At 38.3% G+C, this 21,719-nt stretch overlaps 1 long non-coding RNA gene across 1 annotated transcript in view; it reads right to left on the bottom strand.

Moving 5' to 3' along the window:
• Window positions 1–11,659, bottom strand: part of LOC145524865 (uncharacterized) — a 30,198-nt gene extending 18,539 nt beyond the window's left edge. The window contains exon 1 of the long non-coding RNA XR_014067898.1: window positions 11,372–11,659. This is a non-coding gene — a long non-coding RNA (uncharacterized LOC145524865). The remainder of the gene's footprint in view (window positions 1–11,371) is intronic.
• Window positions 11,660–21,719: the final 10,060 nt, after the last annotated feature.

Below are 21,719 nucleotides of genomic sequence, written 5' to 3'. Positions count from 1 at the left end.
GAACCTACATTGAAACATCATTATCACATGAAGTCATCCATCATAGTATAAAATAGAGTATTTTCACTGCCCTAAAAATTCTCTGTACTCCATCTGTTTATCCCCGCCGTCCCGTCCACGGCCCCTGGCAATCTCCAAGATCTGGCTTTTCCAGAATGTCATATGGTTGGAATCATGCAATATGTAACCTTTTGAGATTGGCTTCTTTAGTTTAGTAATACTCATCTAAGATATGTCTTGATACTTTATTTATTCTTAGTACTGAATAATATCCTGTTGTCTAAATGTACCAGTTTATCCATTTACTACTGAGGGTCTTCATGATTGGTTCCAAGTTTGGGCAATTATGAATAAAGCTGCAATAAACATCCTTGTGCAGCTTTGTGTGTACACATAAGTTTTCAACTCCTTTGGGCAAATACAAAGGAGTGCAATTGCTGTATCACATTGTAAGAGTATGTTTACTTTTGTAAGAATATGCCAAACTGTTTTCCTGAGTGGCTATACTATTTTTCATCCTCGCCAACAATAAAAGAGACCTTCTATTGTTCCACATATTCTTCAGCATTCAATGGCATGAGTATTCTGTCTTTTGACTACATTAATATGTATTATATATATATATTATATATATTAATGTAGTCTGAACGGTTCTATGAAGACCTACAAGACCTTCTAGAACTAACACCCAAAAAAGATGTCCTTTTCATTATAGGGGACTGGAATGCAAAAGTAGGAAGTCAAGAAACACCTGGCGTAACAGGCAAATTTGGCCTTGGAGTACAGAATGAAGCAGGGCAAAGGCTAATAGAGTATTGCCAAGAGAACGCACTAGTCATAGCAAACACCCTCTTCCAACAACACAGGAGAAGACTCTACACGTGGACATCACCAGATGGTCAACACCAAAATCAGATTGATTATATTCTTTGCAGCCAAAGATGGAGAAGCTCTATACAGTCAGCAAAAACAAGACCGGGAGCAGACTGTGGATCAGATCATGAACTGCTTATTGCCAAATTCAGACTTAAATTGAAGAAAGTAGGGAAAACCACTAGTCCATTCAGGTATGACCTAGATCAAATCCCTTATGAGCATACAGTAGAAGTGACAAATAGATTTAAGGGACTAGATCTGATAGACAGAGTGCCTGATGAACTATGGACAGAGGTTCCTGACATTATACAGGAGACAGGGATCAAGACAATCCCTATGGCAAAGAAATGCAAAAAAGCAAAATGGCTGTCTGAGGAGGAATTACAGATAGCTGGGAAGAGAAGAGAAGCGAAAAGCAAAGGAGAAAAGGAAAGATATTTCCATCTGAATGCAGAGTTCCAAAGAATCGCAAGGAGAGATAAGAAAGCCTTCCTCAGCGATCAATGCAAAGAAATAGAGGAAAACAACACATTGGGAAAGACTAGAGATCTCTTCAAGAAAATTAGAGATACCAAAGGAACATTTCATGCAAAGATAGGCTCGATAAAGGACAGAAATGGTATGGACATAACAGAAGCAGAAGATATTAAGAAGAGGTGGCAAGAATACACAGAAGAACTGTACAAAAAAGATCTTCAGGACCCAGATAATCATGATGGTGTGATCACTCACCTAGAGCCAGACATCCTGGAATGTGAAGTCGAGTGGGCCTTAGAAAGCATCACTATGAACAAAGCTAGTGGAGGTGATAGAATTCCAGTTGAGCTATTTCAAATCTTGAAAGATGATGCTCTGAAAGTGATGCACTCAATATGCCAGCAAATTTGGAAAACTCAGCAGTGGCCACAGGACTGGAAAAGGTCAGTTTTCTTTCCAATCCCAAAGAAAGGCAATGCCAAGGAATGCTCAAACAACCGCACAATTGCACTCATCTCACATGCTAGTAAAGTAATGCTCAAAATTCTCCAAGCCAGGCTTCAGCAATACGTGAACCATGAACTTCTAGACATTCAAGCTGGTTTTAGAAAAGGCAGAGGAACCAGAGATCAAATTGCCAATATCCGCTGGATCATCGAAAAAGCAAGAGAGTTCCATAAAAACATCTACTTCTGCTTTATTGACGATGCCAAAGCCTTTGACTGTGTGGATCACAATAAACTGTGGAAAATTCTGAAAGAGATGGGAATACCAGACCATCTGACCTGTCTCTTGAGAAACCTGTATGCAGGTCAGGAAGCAACAGTAAGAACTGGACATGAAACAACAGACTGGTTCCAAATAGGAAAAGGAGTACATCAAGGGTGTATATTGTCACCCTGGTTATTTAACTTCTATGCAGAGTACATCATGAGTAATGCTGGGCTGGAAGAAACACAAGCTGGAATGAAGATTGCTGGGAGAAATATCAATAACCTCAGATATGCAGATGACACCACCCTTATGGCAGAAAGTGAAGAAGAACTAAAGAGCCTCTTGATGAAAGTGAAAGAGGAGAGTGAAAAAGTTGGCTTAAAGCTCAACATTCAGAAAACTAAGATCATGGCATCTGGTCCCATCACTTCATGGGAAATAGATGGGGAAACAGTGTCAGACTTTATTTTTTTGGGCTCCAAAATCACTGCTGATGGTGATTGCAGCCATGAAATTAAAAGATGCGTACTCCTTGGAAGGAAGGTTATGGCCAACCTAGATAGCATATTTAAAAGCAGAGACATTACTTTGCCAACAAAGATCCGTCTAGTCAAGGCTATGGTTTTTCCAGTGGTCATGTATGGATGTGAGAGTTGGACAGTGCAGAAAGCTGAGCGCCGCAGAATTGATGCTTTTGAACTGTAGTGTTGGAGAAGACTCTTGAGAGTCCCTTGGACTGCAAGGAGATCCAATCAATCCATCCTAAAGGAGATCAATCCTGGGTGTTCATTGGAAGGACTGATGTTGAAACTGAAACTCCAATATTTTGGCCACCTCATGCGAAGAGTTGACTCATTGGAAAAGACCCTAATGCTGGGAAGGATTGGGGGCAGGAAGGGAAGGGGACGACAGAGGATGAGATGGTTGGATGGCATCACTGACTCGATGGACATGGGTTTGGGTAGACTCCGGGAGTTGGTGATGGACAGAGAGGCCTGGCGTGCTGCAGTTCATGGGGTCGCAAAGAGTTGGACATGACTGAGCAACTGAACTGAACTGACCTGAACCCCTTCTTGATTACTCTCTGTACCACTTCCCTAGTCAGTGTTCCAGGGTGCAGAAGTTCACCTTTGGGCCACATAAATGAAACTTTGAAGTTAAAATAGCATAGGGTCCTACCAGTTTCCTCTGTCCTAAAGCTGTTGCCATTCTTGAATGAATCTTGGAAAATGCAAGTCAATTTTTCATCCTTTCAGACCAACTTTTCCAAATATTCTTTGTGGCAAGCTTCACTCAGCTAAAATTCCAGCTCTCTACCCTTGCTGTGTGGTTTCCTTGAGTCATTCTCCAGATATCTGTCTTCCCAACACTTTGTCTCCCTGATGCCTATTAAGGTCAAATTTGAAAATGAAACAGAATCTCCAATAATAAATCTCTGATAAGAAGAAACATACTCTATGCTGCTCTCAGCATTTTCTCATTATGCATGTGACTAGAAGGGGGGTTGGGTGGAAAAAGAAAGGATTTATTTTACTGTTTAGTAATTGCCTGAGGATTAAACAGTAGTGGAGATACATTATCTCCTTTGTTCAAAAGTCAAACATTTTAACTGATTGCACACAACCAGGGTTTCCTACATTGACATTTTCCTGAAAGGCTGCTGGTGGGGGAATAGCAGGACATATTAAGCTCCTGGTGCTGTAAGATGAAGAGGTTCATTGGCCTAGCAGTTTAACCATGTAATAAATCTTTAGAAAGTGTGTGTTTGGGTCATACCCCTCCCTTTGGAGTGTATAATGTCACGTTAACTTGGTATGGTAGCTGTTAGCAGAAACATGGTGAAGAAGCCATAAAATGTGATTTATACCTTATTACCAAAGCAGCTAATAATTACAGTGTTGAATGGGGACACTGAGAGGAATGGTGGAAAGGGCAGAGTGAAAACAAGATAAATGTGATGTATGACATACATATTCATGAAATATGGGGACTGCGGAATGTTGAACCTGACAGTGGGCTTCCATTAATAAAGGGGCGATTGGTGATGATAGTTGTGGACAATCAGAACTTCCTAAAGGGCATGTGGACTTAAGAGAAATTATCAAGAGGGCATTGAAAAAGCCTTAAGCGGTGTGCAATATATACATTGCTCCCTAACAAAATCCTTGCTTTAAATGAGTTAAAAGAATAGCCTGTCAGTGGGGAAAGATTGGAGGTTAATTGTTATCCTGCAGTTTGGATGCCTACAGTGGGGCTGCCTTAAACAGAGATGTTGATTGCTGTGGCCCTTTTACTTACTGCATATAAAAGTAGCAGGAATGGTAGGCAGGTTATACTGCCTTCTTTTACCAAAACACACGTTTGTGAATTTCATGCTCTGTTATCTTATGTGAGAAGGTGATAGAGCCTCTCTAAACCTATCTCCCTTACACACACGTACACACACACATACACATTTTGTGAGTATTATTATTATTATTATTATTTATTCTTCTTTCACCTTTCTACTTTCAACAATTTTCTTCCCTAATTTTTCCTTCACATTGCCATCCTGGGTACAGATTAGATGTCAAAAGTAGAAGACATCACCTTGGGAAATAAGGAAATCCTAACTTCAGTAGAATTTTCCTTTGTGTGGATCACAACAAACTGTAGAAAATTCTTAAAGAGATAGAAATACCAGACCACCTGACCTGCCTCCTGAGAAATCTGTATGCAGGTCAAGAAGCAACAGTTAGAAGAGATCATGGAACAACAGACTGGTTTCAAATTGGGAGAGCAGTACATCAAGGCTGTATATTGTCACCCTGCTTATTTAACTTTTATGCAGAGTACATCATGTGAAATGCGAGGCTGGATGAAGCACAAGCTGAAATCGAGATTGCTGGGAGAAATATCAATAACCTCAGATATGCAGATGACAATTACGCTTATAGCAGAAAGTGAAGAAAAACTAAAGAGCCTTTTGATGAAAATGAAAGAGAGAAGTGAAAAAGTTGGCTTAAAACTCAACATTCAAAAAACTAAAATCATGGAATCTGGTCCCACTACTTCACGGCAAGTAGATGGAGACACAATGGAAACAGTGACAGACTATTTTCTTGGGCTCCAAAATCACTGCTGATGGTGACTGCAGCTATGAAATTAAAGGACGCTTACTCCTTGGAAGAAAAGCTAGGACAAATCTAGCTGCTGCTACTGCTGCTAAGTCGCTTCAGTCGTGTCCGACTCTGTGAAACCCCATAGACGGCAGCCCAGCAGGCGCCTCTGTCCCTGGGATTCTCCCGGCAAGAATACTGGAATGGGTTGCCATTTCCTTCTCCAATGCATGAAAGTGAAAAGTGAAACTGAAGTCATTCAGTTGTGTCCGACCCTTCGCGATCCCATGAACTGTAGCCTACTAGGCTCCTCCGTCCATGGGATTTATCAGGCAACAGTACTGGAGTGGGTTGCCATTTCCTTCAAGGACAAACCTAGACAGCATATTAAAAAGCAGGGACATCACTTTACTGACAAAGGTCCACATAGTCAAAGCTATGATTTTTCCAGTTGTCATGTTTGGATGTGAGAGTTGGATGATAAAGAAAGCTGAGCCCCAAAGAATTGATGTTTTTAAACTGTGGTGTTGGAGAAAACTTTTGAGAGTCCCTTGGACTGCAAGGAGATCAAACCAGTCAATCCTAAAGGAAGTCAGTCCTGAATATTCATTGGAAGGACTGATGCTGAAGCTGAAACTCCAATACTTTGGCTACCTGATGTGAAGAACTGACTCACTGGAAAAGACCCTGATGCTGGGAAAGATTGAAGGCAGGAGAAGGGGATGACAGAGGATGAGATGGTTAGATGGTATCACTGACTCAATGGACCATGAGTTTGAGCAAGCTCAGGGAGTTGGTAATGGACAGGGAAGCCTGGTATGCTGCAGTCCATGGAGTCGCTAAGAATTGGACGCAACTGAGCAACTGAATTGAACTGAACTGAACTTCAGTAGAGTAGAGGCACAGTGCACAAGGTCAGGTCCAGAGGGCAGAGTTGAGATTGCAATTATTTTCAAACTAACAGTAATGTGTTGTTTGCAGAATAAGTAGTGGGTCAGACTGTTAGCAACTTAGCATGAATTAAGGTAGTGACACCAAAGTGCACTCTTCCACACCACACATGATACAAATAATAATAGAAATTTAAATATGCTTGCTGATGCAAAAAAGTATTACTTTTATGTATCTTCATATTTAAATATGTTTCAATAATATTTTGTATAAAGAAGTAGGAGGTACACTTTGATGCATACTTTATTTTTATGAAACAGCATTTTCATTTGAAAGAATACCTGAGAGATAGCAGTTATTCAGACTTGGATATATGGTAGACAGGTTCTCAAAAATACATTTGTCACTTCAAGGAAAACAACTGACCATATTGTTTACAACAAAATTTGAGCATTTAAGCCAAAATTAAAATTTTGGAAAATGTGTAACTGCCACAGTGAGCTAGACAGAATCCCAAAATTTACAGTGATTGTAGGTAAGATTTGGTGGTAAAATTAACAGGAAAGTTTTTTTTTAAAACATGGCAAAATCAACTCAGTAAGACAAGATTTACCAAATGACCAATCCATGATGCTACAAAATCTTAAATTGTTATAAGTCTATTTAAAATATCAATTAGGTCAGATCCTGCAACTAACCTTTAAGAAACTATCACTGATGAAGTTTTGGTACAATATCAAAGAAGAGCCACAATTATCTGAAAAGATGAAAAAAACTCCTCTGTATTTCTACTACCTATCTGTATAAGGCTGGGTTTTGTTTATATATGTCAGACAAAACAACACATCACAACAGATTTTATACAGAAGTAGAAGAAAAGATTCCAGCTGTTTTATCTTAAGCCAGACATAAGAGGTTTGCAAAAATTAAGGCAACAACACTTTTCTCACTATTTTTTCTGTTTCATAAAATACTTAATATTTTTCATGATATATTATTTTTGTTAGCATGATATGTTTCTCATTTTATATTAGCTGAATTAGCAAAAAATATTTTTAGATTTCAGTTTTAATCATTAATATTAACATGGTACATAGTGACAGATATTGTTCATATAAGCAAAAATTTTGGGGGGGTCCTCTATAATTTTTTAAAGTGTAAAGGGGGCATGAGACAAAAAAAAAATTTGAGGACAATTGAATTGTATGAATAGAAGATGAAAATTGAAATTTGACTTGCTATTTTTTTTACTTTAGCTATCATTCATATAAAATGTTTAGGTTAACCAAATTTTTAATTTTAAAAATTATAATGATAACAAAGATAATAAATGTTCATTGAGCCAGCTCCTAGCTAACAACTTTATTTATATTGCTGGTGTATGATTGTCTGAATGTTTCTGCCCCCCAGTAAATTCATATGTTAAATCCTAACGTTTAATGTTGTGGTATTAGGAGATGGAGACTTTGAGAGATGATAAGAGCATGAGGGTAGAGCCCACATGAACGGAATTAATGCCCTGGTGAATGAGATCCCAGAGAACTTCCTCTCCCTCCTCTGTTCTATGAGGACATATTTAGAAGACAGTAGTCTACGAACTAGGAAGCAAGCCCTCACCAGAAACAGAATATTCTGCCTTGATGTTGGACTTCCCAGCCCCCAGAAGTGTGAGAAATAAATTTCTGTTGTTTATGGACCTCTTGATTAAAGTGAAAGAGGAGAGTGAAAAAGTTGGCTTAAAACTCAACTTTCAGAAAACTAATATCATGGCATCTGGTCCCATCACTTCATGGCAAATAGATGGGGAAACAATGGAAACAGTGACAGACTTTATTTTTGCGGGTTCCAAAATCACTGCAGATGGTGACTGCAGCCATGAAATTAAAAGATGCTTGCTCCTTGGAAGAAAAGCCAGGACAAACCTAGACAGCATATTAAAAAGCAGAGACATTACTTTGCAAAGGTCTGTCTAGTCAAAGCTATAGTTTTTCAAGTAGTCATGTGTGGATGTGAGAGTTGGACTATAAAGAAAGCTGAGCACTGAGGAATTGATGCTTTTGAACTGTGGTGTTGGAGAAGACTTTTGAGAGTCCCTTGGACTGCAAGGAGATCCAACCAGTCCATCCTAAAGGAGATCAGTCCTGGGTGTTCATTGGAAGGACTAATGTTGAAGCTGAAACTCCAATACTTTGGCCACCTGATGTGGACTGACTCTTTGGAAAAGACCCTGATGCTGGGGAAAGACTGAAGATGGGAGGAGAAGTGGATGACAGAGGATGAGATGGTTGAATGGCACCACTGACTCAATGGACATGAGTTTGGGTAAACTCCGGGAGTTGGTGATAGACAAGGAGGCCTGGCTTGCTCCATTCCATGGGGTCGCAAAGAGTCGAACACAACTGAGCAACTGAACTGAACCCTACATTGTTTTCATGATCCATGAAGCTTTAGATAGTTTATAGATTCTGATAGCTGCATAGTATTCCATCATATATGTCAACGACTTTTTACCAGACATTCCTAGTTTTCTCCTAATCACTGTTATCACCACAACGCGACAAAAAAGCCCAAACATCAAATATTATGAGCCACAGTTTTTTAAAGGTCTATTTTCAGGAAGATATTTCTGAATCAGAAGATGCATCATTATCAATGTTATTAAGAATTACTACAGAGTTTTCCAGAATGGATATAAAATTATGGACTATGACCAGTCCATACATAAGGATTAACATTATTGGCATTTCTCAGCAACACTGGGTATTTTACATCTTTCTAGTTTTTCCTACTGTATTAGATTTAATCATGGTTTTAATTTGAATTATGCAATTACAAAGGTGGCTCAGTGGGTAAAGAATTCACCTGCAATGCAGGAGATGCAGGAGACAAAAGTTTGATCCCTGGCTTGGGAAGATCCTCTGGAGGAAGGCATGGCAACCCACTCCAGTATTCTTGCATGGAGAATCCCATGGACAGAGGGGCCTGACAGGCTATCATACATATGATCGCAAAGAGTAGGACACAGCTGAAGCGACCGAGCATGCACCCACACATGCTAGTTATTATAGATGTGGAGCATATCTTTATCCACCTGCTAGCCATTTGGGTTTCTCCTTCCTTGTCTTGTCCATATTTAAATTGTAACCATTTCTCTATGGAATTTTCTTTTTCTTACTGATTTCCAAGCGTTACTTCTATGTTGCAATATTAATTTTTTATGTTTTAAACATCTTTTCCTAGTCTATTATCCATTTGTCGAAGATTCCTTCCTTGAAGAATAATCCTTACTTTAAACATAGTGAAATTCATCAATTTTTCAGGATGAAAAATTCCTGATTTTTGGATCTGGGTTATAAATTTTCATCCAAAAAGCATAAAAATGAAGATAGTCTCCTACAATTTCTGTTACTAAGTTTTTTTTTTTTTTGCTTTTTACATTTAATTCACCTGGATTTCACTTTTATATGGGATGAGTTCTATTTTTCCCTATAGAGTGAACCAGTTTCCCTAAGACTTTCAACTAAGCAATCCATTGTTTAGTCACTGACTTGTACTGTTACTTTTATATCAGTTTTCATATACACCAGATTATCTATTTTACTGGATGTGTTCTATTTGCTCCTGCACATTGCTGTATAATCATTTTGACTTTGAAGTATTTCTTAATATCTTGTGGAACAGTTATACTGCCCACTCACCATCATCAAACTATGGGATCACTTTGATTTTCTTTTTCAAAATTTGGTTACCATAATTGGCACATTTATTTTTACATATCAATTTTGAAATCACTTTTATAAATTCCTTTTAAACATCTGCTTAAATTTTGCCCAGAATTGCATGGAATACATAGATTAATTTGGGAAGAATTGATATCAAGACATGTTAAATTGTCCCATCCATGGACATGGTCTCTAGTTCTTTCTTCATTCAGGTATTATTTTATGAATTTAAATAAGGGTTTATATGTTTCTCCATTAATTTTTTTTCTCCTGTGCTTTTTAAATAGGCTAATTTCTAGGTATTTTATAGATGCCATTGTTTTTATGAAGCAAGTCTTCTTTTCTAGGAAGTTTTCTACTCACTTTTTGTATTAAGAGGAGCTATTGATTTTTATGAGTTGATCTTATATTTGGCAATTTATTTATACTCATAATATACAGTAGATGTGTTACTTCTTTCAAGGTTTCTCTAAAAATAATTTTAGTATCTGAAAATAATAAAGTACTTGAATCTCTTTCTTCTCAACCCTTAATCTTTTTACTTATCTTTCATGGCTTATTTCTTAGGCCAGGACTTTTGGGGTCTATGGTAAGGGTAGGATCATATGAGAGCAGGTGTGCTTGACTTGCTATCTATGTTAAAAGAATATATTCAACATTTATGAACATTGGTATTTATTGTAACTTTTTTGGTAATAGATTGTGTCAGGCTTGGAAAATGTCCTTCTAATCCTTTTCTTAAAATTTTATCATAGACACTGAACTTGAGCAACTTCTAGAGCTATGGAGATAATAATGTGATATTTTTCCCATTCTCCCATTTTTCTACCATTGATAAGGTGAGTAAAATTGATACATTTTCTCATGCTAAACTGTTTCAAATCATTGACAAATCCTTCTTTTTAAGTGAATAAGCTTTATTTTTTTTTATATAGCAGCTTTAGGTTCACAGCAAAACTGAGTAGAAAGTACAAAGTTTCCACAAATCCTCATCTCTGCATACCAAAACCTCCCCCATCATGGACATCCTGCACTGCAGTGGTACACTTGTTGCAATCAATGAACCTATGTTGACACATCATTATCACCCAAAGTCCACAGATTACATTTGGATACCCTAGCTTCCCTGGTGGCTCAGATGGTAAAGAATCTGCCTGTAATGCAGAAGACCCAGGTTCAATTCCTGGGTCAGGAAGATTCCTGAAGAAGGGAATGGCAACCCACTGCAGTATTCTTGCCTGGAGAATCCCATTGACAGACAGAGGGGCCTTGTGGGCTACAGTCCGTGGGGTCACAAGCAGTCAGACACGACTGAGCAACTAACACTTGATGTATATTTGATGAGTTTTGACAAATCCCATTGCAGTGTGCCCCCCATTGCAGGATCATACAAAGTATTCTCACTCTGAGCATATAGTTCAAGTGGGAAACCTACAGTGTTCCACCCTGGTCATATCCTCTCCTCATTTCCCTCCTCCCTAAAGAATCTCCCTTTGCATTTGCCTGAGAAAGAGCAGCCTTTCCCTGTTACAAAAACCTTCTCCAGGGTGGGGTGTGTGTGTATGTGGGGGGGGGGGGTATCCAGACACTGACCTCATTGTTTTCTGCTCACCCCAGCACCCAGAGCTGCTGTTTGTACCCCTCAGAAGTAGAATCCTTGCTCATTTTCCTCCCCTCGGGTACTTGGTCCACTTCTGCTCCTGCCTGCTGTTTCTTTTTCCTTCCATATTTGTCTCTCCAAGAGTTTTTCACAGTTTTTAAGATCTGAGAGCAATCAACTCCTGTCTTGTTTTTGTTTCATCTCTAGAGTTGGTTTTGGCATCAAGAGCCAGCATCTTATATTAGTTCTCTTCTTGTCAGCCAAAGTAGAGATTTAAACCTTAGTTTGTTTGACTCCAAAACTGATGCTCTGTGATGTCATAAATAGAGAGAGGACTCGGGGCATTAGAACAACTAGAATTCCAGATGCTATTTTGAAATGAGAAGCAAATAAGCAATAGACTATCCTACAGAAACTCAAGGACACATATTTTTATTCTCTGACCCAGATGTAATAAAACTTCACTGCAGAAAATTTTGAAAACATGCTCTTATAAACTATAGATAACCATGATTTTATGGTATATTTCCTTCAAGTTTATTTGTATAAAATTTTTAAGGCAGAAGGAAAATCAATTTACATTTTTTCTTTAAAGAAAAGAACAGCATAAAGAGAAAAGAAAAATCTGAGGACAGTTCAAAGGGAATCTCACTTCAACCTCAAATGCAGAATGATATCCCACTGAGATCTTGGCAAGAATAGCAACCAGATCCTCTAAAAAGTTCTACCTCATGCCAGTGATTAAAATAGTCATTCAAAATCCATGTCCTATGGCAATCTAAAATAAGTTTAAAAGAATCCCAAAAGTTTGTCTACTGTTAGGAGGCCTTTTTAATTTGTCCCCAGGTACATAGACCATGCCAATTTTATATCTATATATCTAAAGTCTGTTGCCTCATGGTTTGGAATTGATCTCCTCCATCAGGACCTAATTTCTTTGTACAGTTGCACATCCCAGCATTATACTTAGTTGCTTAACAGATAAATCTTATCTTTAAAAAAAAAAAAACCTTAACAGTGATTTGAGAAACTTTTTACTGTAAGACATTACAGAAAAATCCAAATGAACTTTTTGGCCAACACAGTACTTTAAAAGAATTGTTATTCAATATGTAATTAAAATATAAAAGAAGCCATGAATGCTTGTTGACCTTAACTTGTTTGGCACTCACTCACTGAACAAAATCCAAAGGAAAATTCAGGCCTCAGTGGTGTGCTAGAGGATTCACAATAAAGGTGACTGAATGTCTTTTGAAAGTTTGATGTAGATGGTTGTACATAGTGCATACCTTTATACACTCTAAAATTATGTCACTCCACCTTAATCTCCCCTGAGACTATGATATAAGCAAATGGTGAGGCAGAGATATGCAAAACACAATGCCAATGATTTTATGTGAGGCTGACCTGGATTTTTTCCAGCTAAAAGGACATGCAATAATGTGACTTGACTGATCTAAAATTTAATTAACGTTATTCTCATTTTCCTACAGGAAAATGAATTTCCAGGGAGCCCAAGGCAGAGGAAACCAACTCCTGCTACTTTTTCCACAGGCTTCAACTAATGGACTCTGTGTGATTAATGAATCTCCCAGAGTTGCTCCCATTTCTCTTTTTCGTTTTTTTAAATATAAGAGTTTTATTGAGATTTGCATCCCATACAATCCACCCACTCAAAATGTTGAGTTCAATGGTTTTTGGTATATTCAGTGTTATGCAAGCTATCACTACAGTCAATTTGGGGACATTTTCATGATCCCTAAAGGAAACCCTATATCTATTATTGTCACTCCCCGTCTCCCCCCAGCTTCTTCACCCCTAGTCCAGACAAGCACTTATTTACCTTCTATCTTTATAGATTTGTGTAAATTTGTGACTTTCAAATTGAAAAGAATTGTACAATGTGACATTTTTGCATCTGTCTTCTTAGCATAGTCTTGTCAAGACTCATCCTTATTGTAGCACATTCAATACTTCATCACTTTTCATCGCCAAGTAATATTCCATTATACAGGCATAGCACATGATTTATGCATCCATCAGTTGATGTGCATCTGAATTATTTCCACTTTTTTGGCTATTATGAATAATACTGCTATGAACATTTGGGTATAAGAATTTCTGTGAACAAAAGCTGTCGTTTCTCTTGGGTATATACCTAGTTGTGGAATTGCTGTGCTATACAGTAACTCTGCCTAAACTTTAGAGGAGCTGCTAGAGTTCCCAATTTTTTGATCTAGTTAATTCCTCATCCTTCAAGACACTTAGAAAAGATGTCCCTGCAACCCTCCCCCTCCCACAACGCCCTGCCGACTACTTTAGTTTTCCTTAAGGGCAAGGATAATATCTATTTAGTTCATCATTGGCTATGCAGCCTGTGGCTCAGTGCCCACAGGTATTTATTGATAAAAATTCAATACATATCTACTGAATGAATGAATGAATGAAATCAGAGTTACTATTTTCTCTAACCTTAAGGAACCGATACACGAAACATTTTATTTCTTAACATATTTGATTTGTTTTTAAGCCTGGCATTTTCCAATAATGACATTTTCTAGCTAACCTTGCCCAATAATTCTGAGATACATCATCCAGGAGTTATCAACTATACTGCCTTCAAAAATCAAGATGGGTAAGGATATCACAGAACTAAAGAGTGAAACCCATGGACGATAGAGGCTCAGGCCCAGGCCACACCTACATTAAAAAAAAAAAAGCTTAGCATTTTTATTGAAGAATAGTTGATCTACAACCTTTCACCCCACCCTATCACATACCTACTTCAAGGACACAATAGAATACAGACAATCCTATTCCATTAACTTTCAAAGTGGTAAATCAAGATAACTAGATACTATTGCTTTTCATCTTGCATTTGCACATGGTAGATAATTAAATGTTATTTAGTCTGAATATAATTTATCAATATATTAACTATTTCTCTCAGTTAAAAAATATTGGAATTCATTTGCTATTGCTTGTATAAATTGGGACAATATCCTTAGAGGGTGATTTGACTAGATTTTTAAGTGTGCATGTTTTTTGATCTGATTATCCACTTCTAGGACTTTATTTTTGAGAAATAAACCAAGAATTATGTGTGTGTGAATATGTATATACACAAAGATTTTTGTTGCAATATTATTTTTACTAAGGGAAAATTAGAAATAAATTCTCATTCCAATAATTGATTAATGAAAAAATATTAACACAACTATCTAATTGAATATTTGTAGCTTCTATGACTGATGCTCTAGAAGTGTAGGCTTTGACATGGAAACAGTCACCATATTGTTAAGTGAAAACTATGTTACCATGAAGTACACAGACATTTATACCCATAGTCTATAACAATTTTAATTTTTAAAAATCCCATAAGGATTTTAATATGAAAACTGAAGTCAAAACATTCCTTTACTCATATGACTTTAGGAATTTCATGGTTTTATTAGCAAAATAAATCATGTGAAAAATGAGCATGAAGTTTAAAATGTAACAGCATGCTGTTATAATATAATATATAGGCAGAAGACAGCATTTTGTTCTCAAAGCATTTCCCGTTTCTGATTATATCAGTGAGTTTTGGGAAACTTTTAGAGATGCTTCCCTGACTGTTTAGAAAATTCATATTTGATTCTGGTATTTTGCTTTCTGAAAAAACAATTTTTATTGAAGATATATTACTATTAAGAGTAGAATAAGGAATTTGCATGCTTTGATGATTTTTAAGTCTTCAAATATTGAGGGGGCAAGACTCTGACTATGTTTTATTAAGATTTCAGTTGAGATTTTCTGGTTGAAGTGATAACTACAAGTTGTGACAACCAAAGACCTTGCTAGGGTTCCAGCTGCCCTGCTACCCTAATTTCACCCCTCAGCGAAGGCTGAGGATGCCTACAAGGGATTCATGGCAAGCTGACTCCCTGATTGTCAAGTTCATCATCAGGCAGTAAGAAGCAGAAGGAACAAGTGCCCTCAAATTATCAATTAAAATGAGGCAATGCACCTTAAGATTATTTAAATGAACAGGAAAAAAACTGAATATTTGCAGAATTATAACCAGTCTGAGCTCTCCTATAATACCTGTAATCCACGGAAGCTATCCAAACGCCTCTGATGTAGATTGGGTTGGAACATGGAAACATACACTTCAATAATAGCAAATAGTATTTGGAGAGTCGCTGATTTGAGATTAAGTTGCCATTTAGATGGACCCTTTACCCTGAAGCTATCAGAACGGTGCAGCCAACAAATTTGTCTGTGAGGGGGAAGCAGAGGAAATGCATGGGGTCATTTGAAATTAAATCCCTTGCAGCTGACCCATGAGAGGTGCTGATGACTTCCAGATGCAGCTTTGTCCAGTTCCCATTGGCCAGATGTCTGGGTCTGTCCTGCAGGATTGTTTTGTATGTTGAGTTGGGGAACCATGGAAATAGCATCAAGATTGACCAAAGGTTTACCCTTGACATAAGAGCATTCCAGTCAGAGGTGTGGTCTATAGCTTGAAGCTTAGTCAGTGCACTGACTGGTTTCACACTCTGGCTCTGTCTTGTCAGAGCTCTGTGCCTTTGGGCAAATTATTTAAACTCTGAGGATTAGTTACCTCATCTATAAGATGGAGGTAATGGGAACACTGCTGTGAAGGAGCACAAAGATGATCCATGTTATGAGCTGACTCAATAGGACTTAAGAAACACTAGCCACTTCTAATTATGAATACCGTTATCATCTTTCTACACACATTGACTGAGCACCTGCTATGCACCCCTAACTGTGTTTGCTGCTAAACATACAAAAATGCATAGAGCATCATTTTGACCTTCTGGAAAGTTATTCAATTATGGAAGACAGGAGAATAAATAAATAATTGCCTAAAGTGAGTTTGAATGCTGATAGGAATACAAACACAGGTGCAGGATCAGTTCAGTTCAGTCGCTCAGTCGTGTCCGACTCTTTGCGACCCCATGAATTGCAACACGCCAGGCCTCTCTGTCCATCACCAACTCCCGGAGTTTACCCAAACCCATGTCCATCGAGTCGGTGATGCCATCCAACCATCTCATCCTCTGTCGTCTCCTTCTCCTCCTGCCCCCAATCCTACCCAGCATTAGGGTCTTTTCCAATGAGTAAACCCTTCGCATGAGGTGGCCAAAGTATTGGAGTTTCAGCTTCAACATCAGACCTTCCAATGAACACCCGGGATTGATCTCTTTTAGGATACATTGATTGCAGGATAGGGGAGAGAAAAGCCACATTTACGCACACTCACCATTGCCACACCCTGGCCTTATGCTAGACAATGCCATCTTACTAAGTTTAACACAGCCCCATAGACAGCCAAGATGCCCTTCAATTAAAGGGTAAGAAGCAAGCAAAAGTAATTTACCCATGTTCATATAACTTGAAGATGGCAAAATTTAGTTTGTCTTACCTTGTCCCCGTTCTGTTCCACAAGCTGCCTTCTGAGTACCAAGAAAGCCCGGATGGCAAGAAGTGGCAAAGAAGAGTCAGAGAAGGTTTCATAAGTGAAGTGAAAATTGCTATTCTCAATGAGTAAATGAATTCTCTAAATGGGTAAAGGACATAAAAACACAAAGCAGTGGGAATACTATGTTTAAAAGTATGCAAGTATGAAATAACAACATATCCAGAGAACTACAGTTCCATTAGGTCTAGAAAACAAGCTTCAGTGTGAAGGTGGAGGTCTGTGAAGAACCAGAAAAAAATGAGTGTGATATGTGAACATAAGTGGGAAGCAGGTCACAAAAGGATACTGTTGGGTGCTCAGAAAGTGTGTGTTTCTTTGTTATGATTTGTGCCTTTTGTCTAGTTATCTCCTGGGCTTAGCACAAGCCAAAGGGTGGCTGTTCAGTGAATCTACAGCAGAAAGGAGAGGTGAGCTGGAGTTGATGTGAATTATGCAAAGATCCTGGCATCTCCGATGGCCCCAGAGGCAAAGAAAAGTGGGTTATCTGAATGCAATTCTTTCACAAATACATTCAATTCCAAAGATAGTTATCAGGGGCTTCAGCGGTGGTTCAGACAGTAAAGAACCTTCCTGTAATGCAGGAAACCCAGGTTTGATTTCTGTTTCAGGAAGATCCCCTGGAGAAGGAAATGGCTACCCACTCTAGTATTCTTGCTTGGAGAATTCCATGGACAGAGGAGCATGGTGAGCTACAGTCCATGGGGTCACAAAGAGTTGAACATGACAGAGCAACTAACATTTTCACTTTTTCCTTTTATTAAGTGGCATGGCTGGTTCTGAGTGCCAGAGATGTATATACATGATCAGAACAAATTTCTGTCTTCATGAACTGCACATCTTAGTCAAGAGAAACACAGACTAAATGCCCTAAACAAATAAATCATGCAGGATGGTGACCAGTGCCATAGAAAAATAGAGTAGAGTAAGTGAGATATATATGGAGTGGTTCAGGGAGGCCTCGCTGAAGGAGACAGGAGAGCAACATTTGAAGGATGCAAGAGAATGAGGTACAACTGGGAAAAGACGATTCTAAGCAGAGAGAATTTCTAAGCAGGCAATTCCTGAGGCAAGAACTCACCTAATGTGTTTGCGGAAGAGAAGGGAAGTGATTGAGGGAATGTGAATATCAAGGGGTCGGAAGTGCCCCTGAGGTAAATGCAGAAGACTTTGGAGGGATCTGAGCCAATGAGCGACATGGTCTGGCTTAGGTTTGGGAAAGTTCCACTTTGACTGCTCTGGTGAGAATAAACATGAATAATGATTTAAACCAAGAGTAGCTGGATGTCTCAAAGTTTGTACTTGAATGTCTAAATCAATGGCTCTCAAAATTTTTGACCGTGATCCATGGAAAGAAAGATGTCAGATATGATGACTAGTATCAATGCATACACCTATATAACTGACACAGTTATATACAAAATTATATACATACCTGGCTAGATATATATTTTGAACTCAACCAAGTCAGTGGATGCTGTTTTTCTTTCTTTTATCATGGAAGGAACATTTTCAATTACAGCTGACATTTTTTGTGACTTTAGAGCACACCTATTGACCAAACCCTACACCCAGCTCTGTGCTACTGGAGACAGCCAGGCAATGCTTACATGGCTGGACCCACAATCATTCACTTCTTAATTTATCCTAGGAGCACATTATTTATATAACATTAAGTGACCCTTTTTCAGGCTCTTAGCCACCCTTTGAACCCTTGCCCATGTATATTATCAACCTTTGGTTGATATGCTGAAATATTTGGATGCAGAGTTTATAGCAGAGACTAAAGCTAGGGGTGTCAAAACATGACAAGAAAGGCTTTTTCTTGTTTGATTTCTGGCAGGGATCAGAGTGGAAGTGATGGAAGGCTTGGGAAAGAGCCCATTCCTGTCAGTGATTCTAGCCAACTTGGCCAACTCCATAGGTTTAGAGGGTTCAGATGAGCTCTGTGTCCATAAACCTTTGAATACTTGCAGAGAAACTAATCTTACTGTGTGAACTTTTTTGAGGTTCAACACATCTAACTGCTATGGAGCCAAATTCCTAGCTCCAACCAGACTCTCTACACCCACCCCCCATCCCCCACAAAGGCATTGAACTCTACTCATCTGAGCCAAACCTAAATTCACAGAAAACGGCAAGAAGGTTGACAAGGTTTCATCCTGGACATCACCTGTATTGAGATTGTTAATTATCTGCTCTATTTTGGAGCATGCACACCCACCAAAACATCTGGAGGCATTATTTGTCTGTTTGCGTTTTGTTTTCATGCTTTTACAGCTAGTAGAGCTATGCAAGCTAAAAATGATCTCTATACCACATATCCTTTAAATGCAGAAATTTTTACCCTAGAAGACGATATAGGCAGATTTTTATTATTATGTCTAGCAGATGAGGTTTTTGATTAAATTTTATAAGTGAACTGTGTACACGTAAAATAACTTGTGATCTACATTGACCCTATATAGTAAAATAACTTATGATCTACATATACTTTACATAGTAAAACATTTTATGATTCAATTTCAATACCTGTATTATAATTCATCCCAGGCAAACCCTCAGTAAAAACAAGATTTTTCCCTTGGAGGGGACACATGTGTAGCTATGGTTGATTCATGTTGATGCTTGGCAGAAACAAACACAATTCTGTTAAACAACTATCCTTCAATTAAAAAATAAATTAATTAAAAAAACCAAGATCTTCCAGAGAAAGCATGCTATCTGACAGTGTGTCATGCTGAGTAAAGAAGGAGATGATCTGGGAAAGAAGATGAGCTTAATTTTTTTTTTTCTAAATTTCTTGTTTTACATTATATAGATCTCAGATATTTATCTTAGATCTTTGCAGAGGTCTGTGTAAGCACACATTTCCTTGAGAGTGTTCTTATTGAAACCACATTTCCATTCTTTATGTCCCTGGCATTACTGTGCCCATGAGGCTGGCTCAGGATCAAGAATATGTCACACATCCCTGCCACATTTCCTGAGTGAGTTCAGGGTCCCAATTGTAGCTGTAGTTTCTCTAAACTGTAGATACATTCAAGAAAGACCATGTCTGATGGCCAGAGCCTAACCATCAATGTCCTCTTATTCTGGCAGGCACTTCCTTGAGGCATGTCTTAGATGCCCAATACTGTCAAAGAGTCCTCTGGATTTGTGTATCTTCCAACTTTGGTCAGCAGGACGGTTGGCCTTCATTCCCTAACACATCCCAAATGTAGAAATAGGTCACAGGAAGTGGCCCCGCCTGGTTAAAAACACAAAGCATTTACTAGAGAAGAAAAGTAGGGAGAACAGACAGTTTACTGGGGCTTCCTCATCTCCCATATTCAGGATCTCTGGCCAATGCAATCTCTGCAGCACTAAACTTCATATGTTTAAACACACTTTATCTTATTTTACTTATTTATTTTGGCTACAGCATGTGGGAACTTACTTCCCTGTCCAGGAGAAAACTTGTGCCCCCTGCATTGGAAGTGCAGAGCCTTAACCATAGGACCACTGGGAAGTCCCTGAACTTCACATTTTGAGTATCAATAATGTAAAAAGTTTATTGAAACTTGCAAGCTACAAACATCTAAGAAAAATCAAACCAAAGAATCAGAATACTGTAAACACTGTATTGTTGTATTTCTACAAAGCTAGTTTTTTTTTTAAACAATCTATTTTTGATTCTCAAAAAGGAAGCGTCCATTTTACTCCAGCCATGGCTCACATGGTAAAGAGGCTGCCTGCAATACCGGAGACCCGGGTTAGCTCCCTGGGTCGGGAAGATCCCCTGGAGAAGGAAATGGCAACCCACTCCAGTATTGTTGTCTGGAAAATCCCATGGTCAGAGGAGCCTGATAGGTTACAGTTCATGGGTCGCAAAGAGTCGGACATGACTAAGCGTCTTCACTTTCACTTTTCACTTTCTATTCAGTCTTTGTGTTTGTTTCCTTCTGTTTCTGCTCTGAGATAGTTTTCTAATGTGTTTATAGATTTTTCCTGTCCTTGGGGACCTCATGAATGGAATTCAGACATTTTAATTTAAATTTGAAATAAGATCTTCCATATGAAACAAAGTTGCCAAAATTTATTTTTACACAGAAAATTATATACTTTTGAATGTATTTTAGTGTACCCCAGACATAATTATTAGAAGATATTTATAGCCTTTTCATAAAACTTTACATCTCTATAGTTGCGAGAGTCACTTATGCAGTATCTTGTGGACATTCTTATTATGGCCAATACAAATAAAAGAACTAAATTAATACTATGCCTTATAGAAGATCACATTTTTAAATCCATATTTAATTTGATAAACTCAGAGCCTTTATTAGAAACAAAGTAAAAAATACACATCCATAAGTTAGGAGATCTAAATTCTATTTCCATTAGTCTTTGATTTCACTGAACTGACCAATCCCAAGAGAACCTATATATCTACATTTTATTGTGGGAAGAGGCTAATAGAGAGTCTTGGCAGATTAAAAAGTCTAGATCCAAAAGAATTAAATTTTAATAATGCCATTTCTGAAGCTGGGCTGGCAGTTGGGCAGAGGTGCTGGCAGCTGGTACATCTGCCCAGTGGAAAGGTCAGCCATGTCTGTTCCTTGGCAGAGAGAACTATGGCATTTCCCCTGCCCCCACCCACTCCACCCAACCAGAGCTAGCTCCTAGGAGGGTACAAGGCACTTAATGAACAATTTCTCCATTATTCTTTCAGGAGGGCACCAGCCATCAGCCTAAGAAGTTTAGAGAAGTCTTCTCCTTGGATATATTTTAGACCTTTCAGACTTAAGTGTAGATAGACAAAAGGGTCTCCATTCATCTGGAGCATGAAGAACACAGAAGAGCAACAGGAG

The sequence above is a fragment of the Giraffa tippelskirchi genome, chromosome 10 (assembly GCF_054371585.1).
Source record: "Giraffa tippelskirchi isolate mGirTip1 chromosome 10, T2T-mGirTip1v1.2.pri, whole genome shotgun sequence".
Classification (NCBI taxonomy): Eukaryota; Metazoa; Chordata; class Mammalia; order Artiodactyla; family Giraffidae; genus Giraffa; species Giraffa tippelskirchi.
The sequence above is the reverse complement of the archived record's forward strand: the minus strand, read 5'-3'. Positions and strand labels throughout refer to the sequence as shown.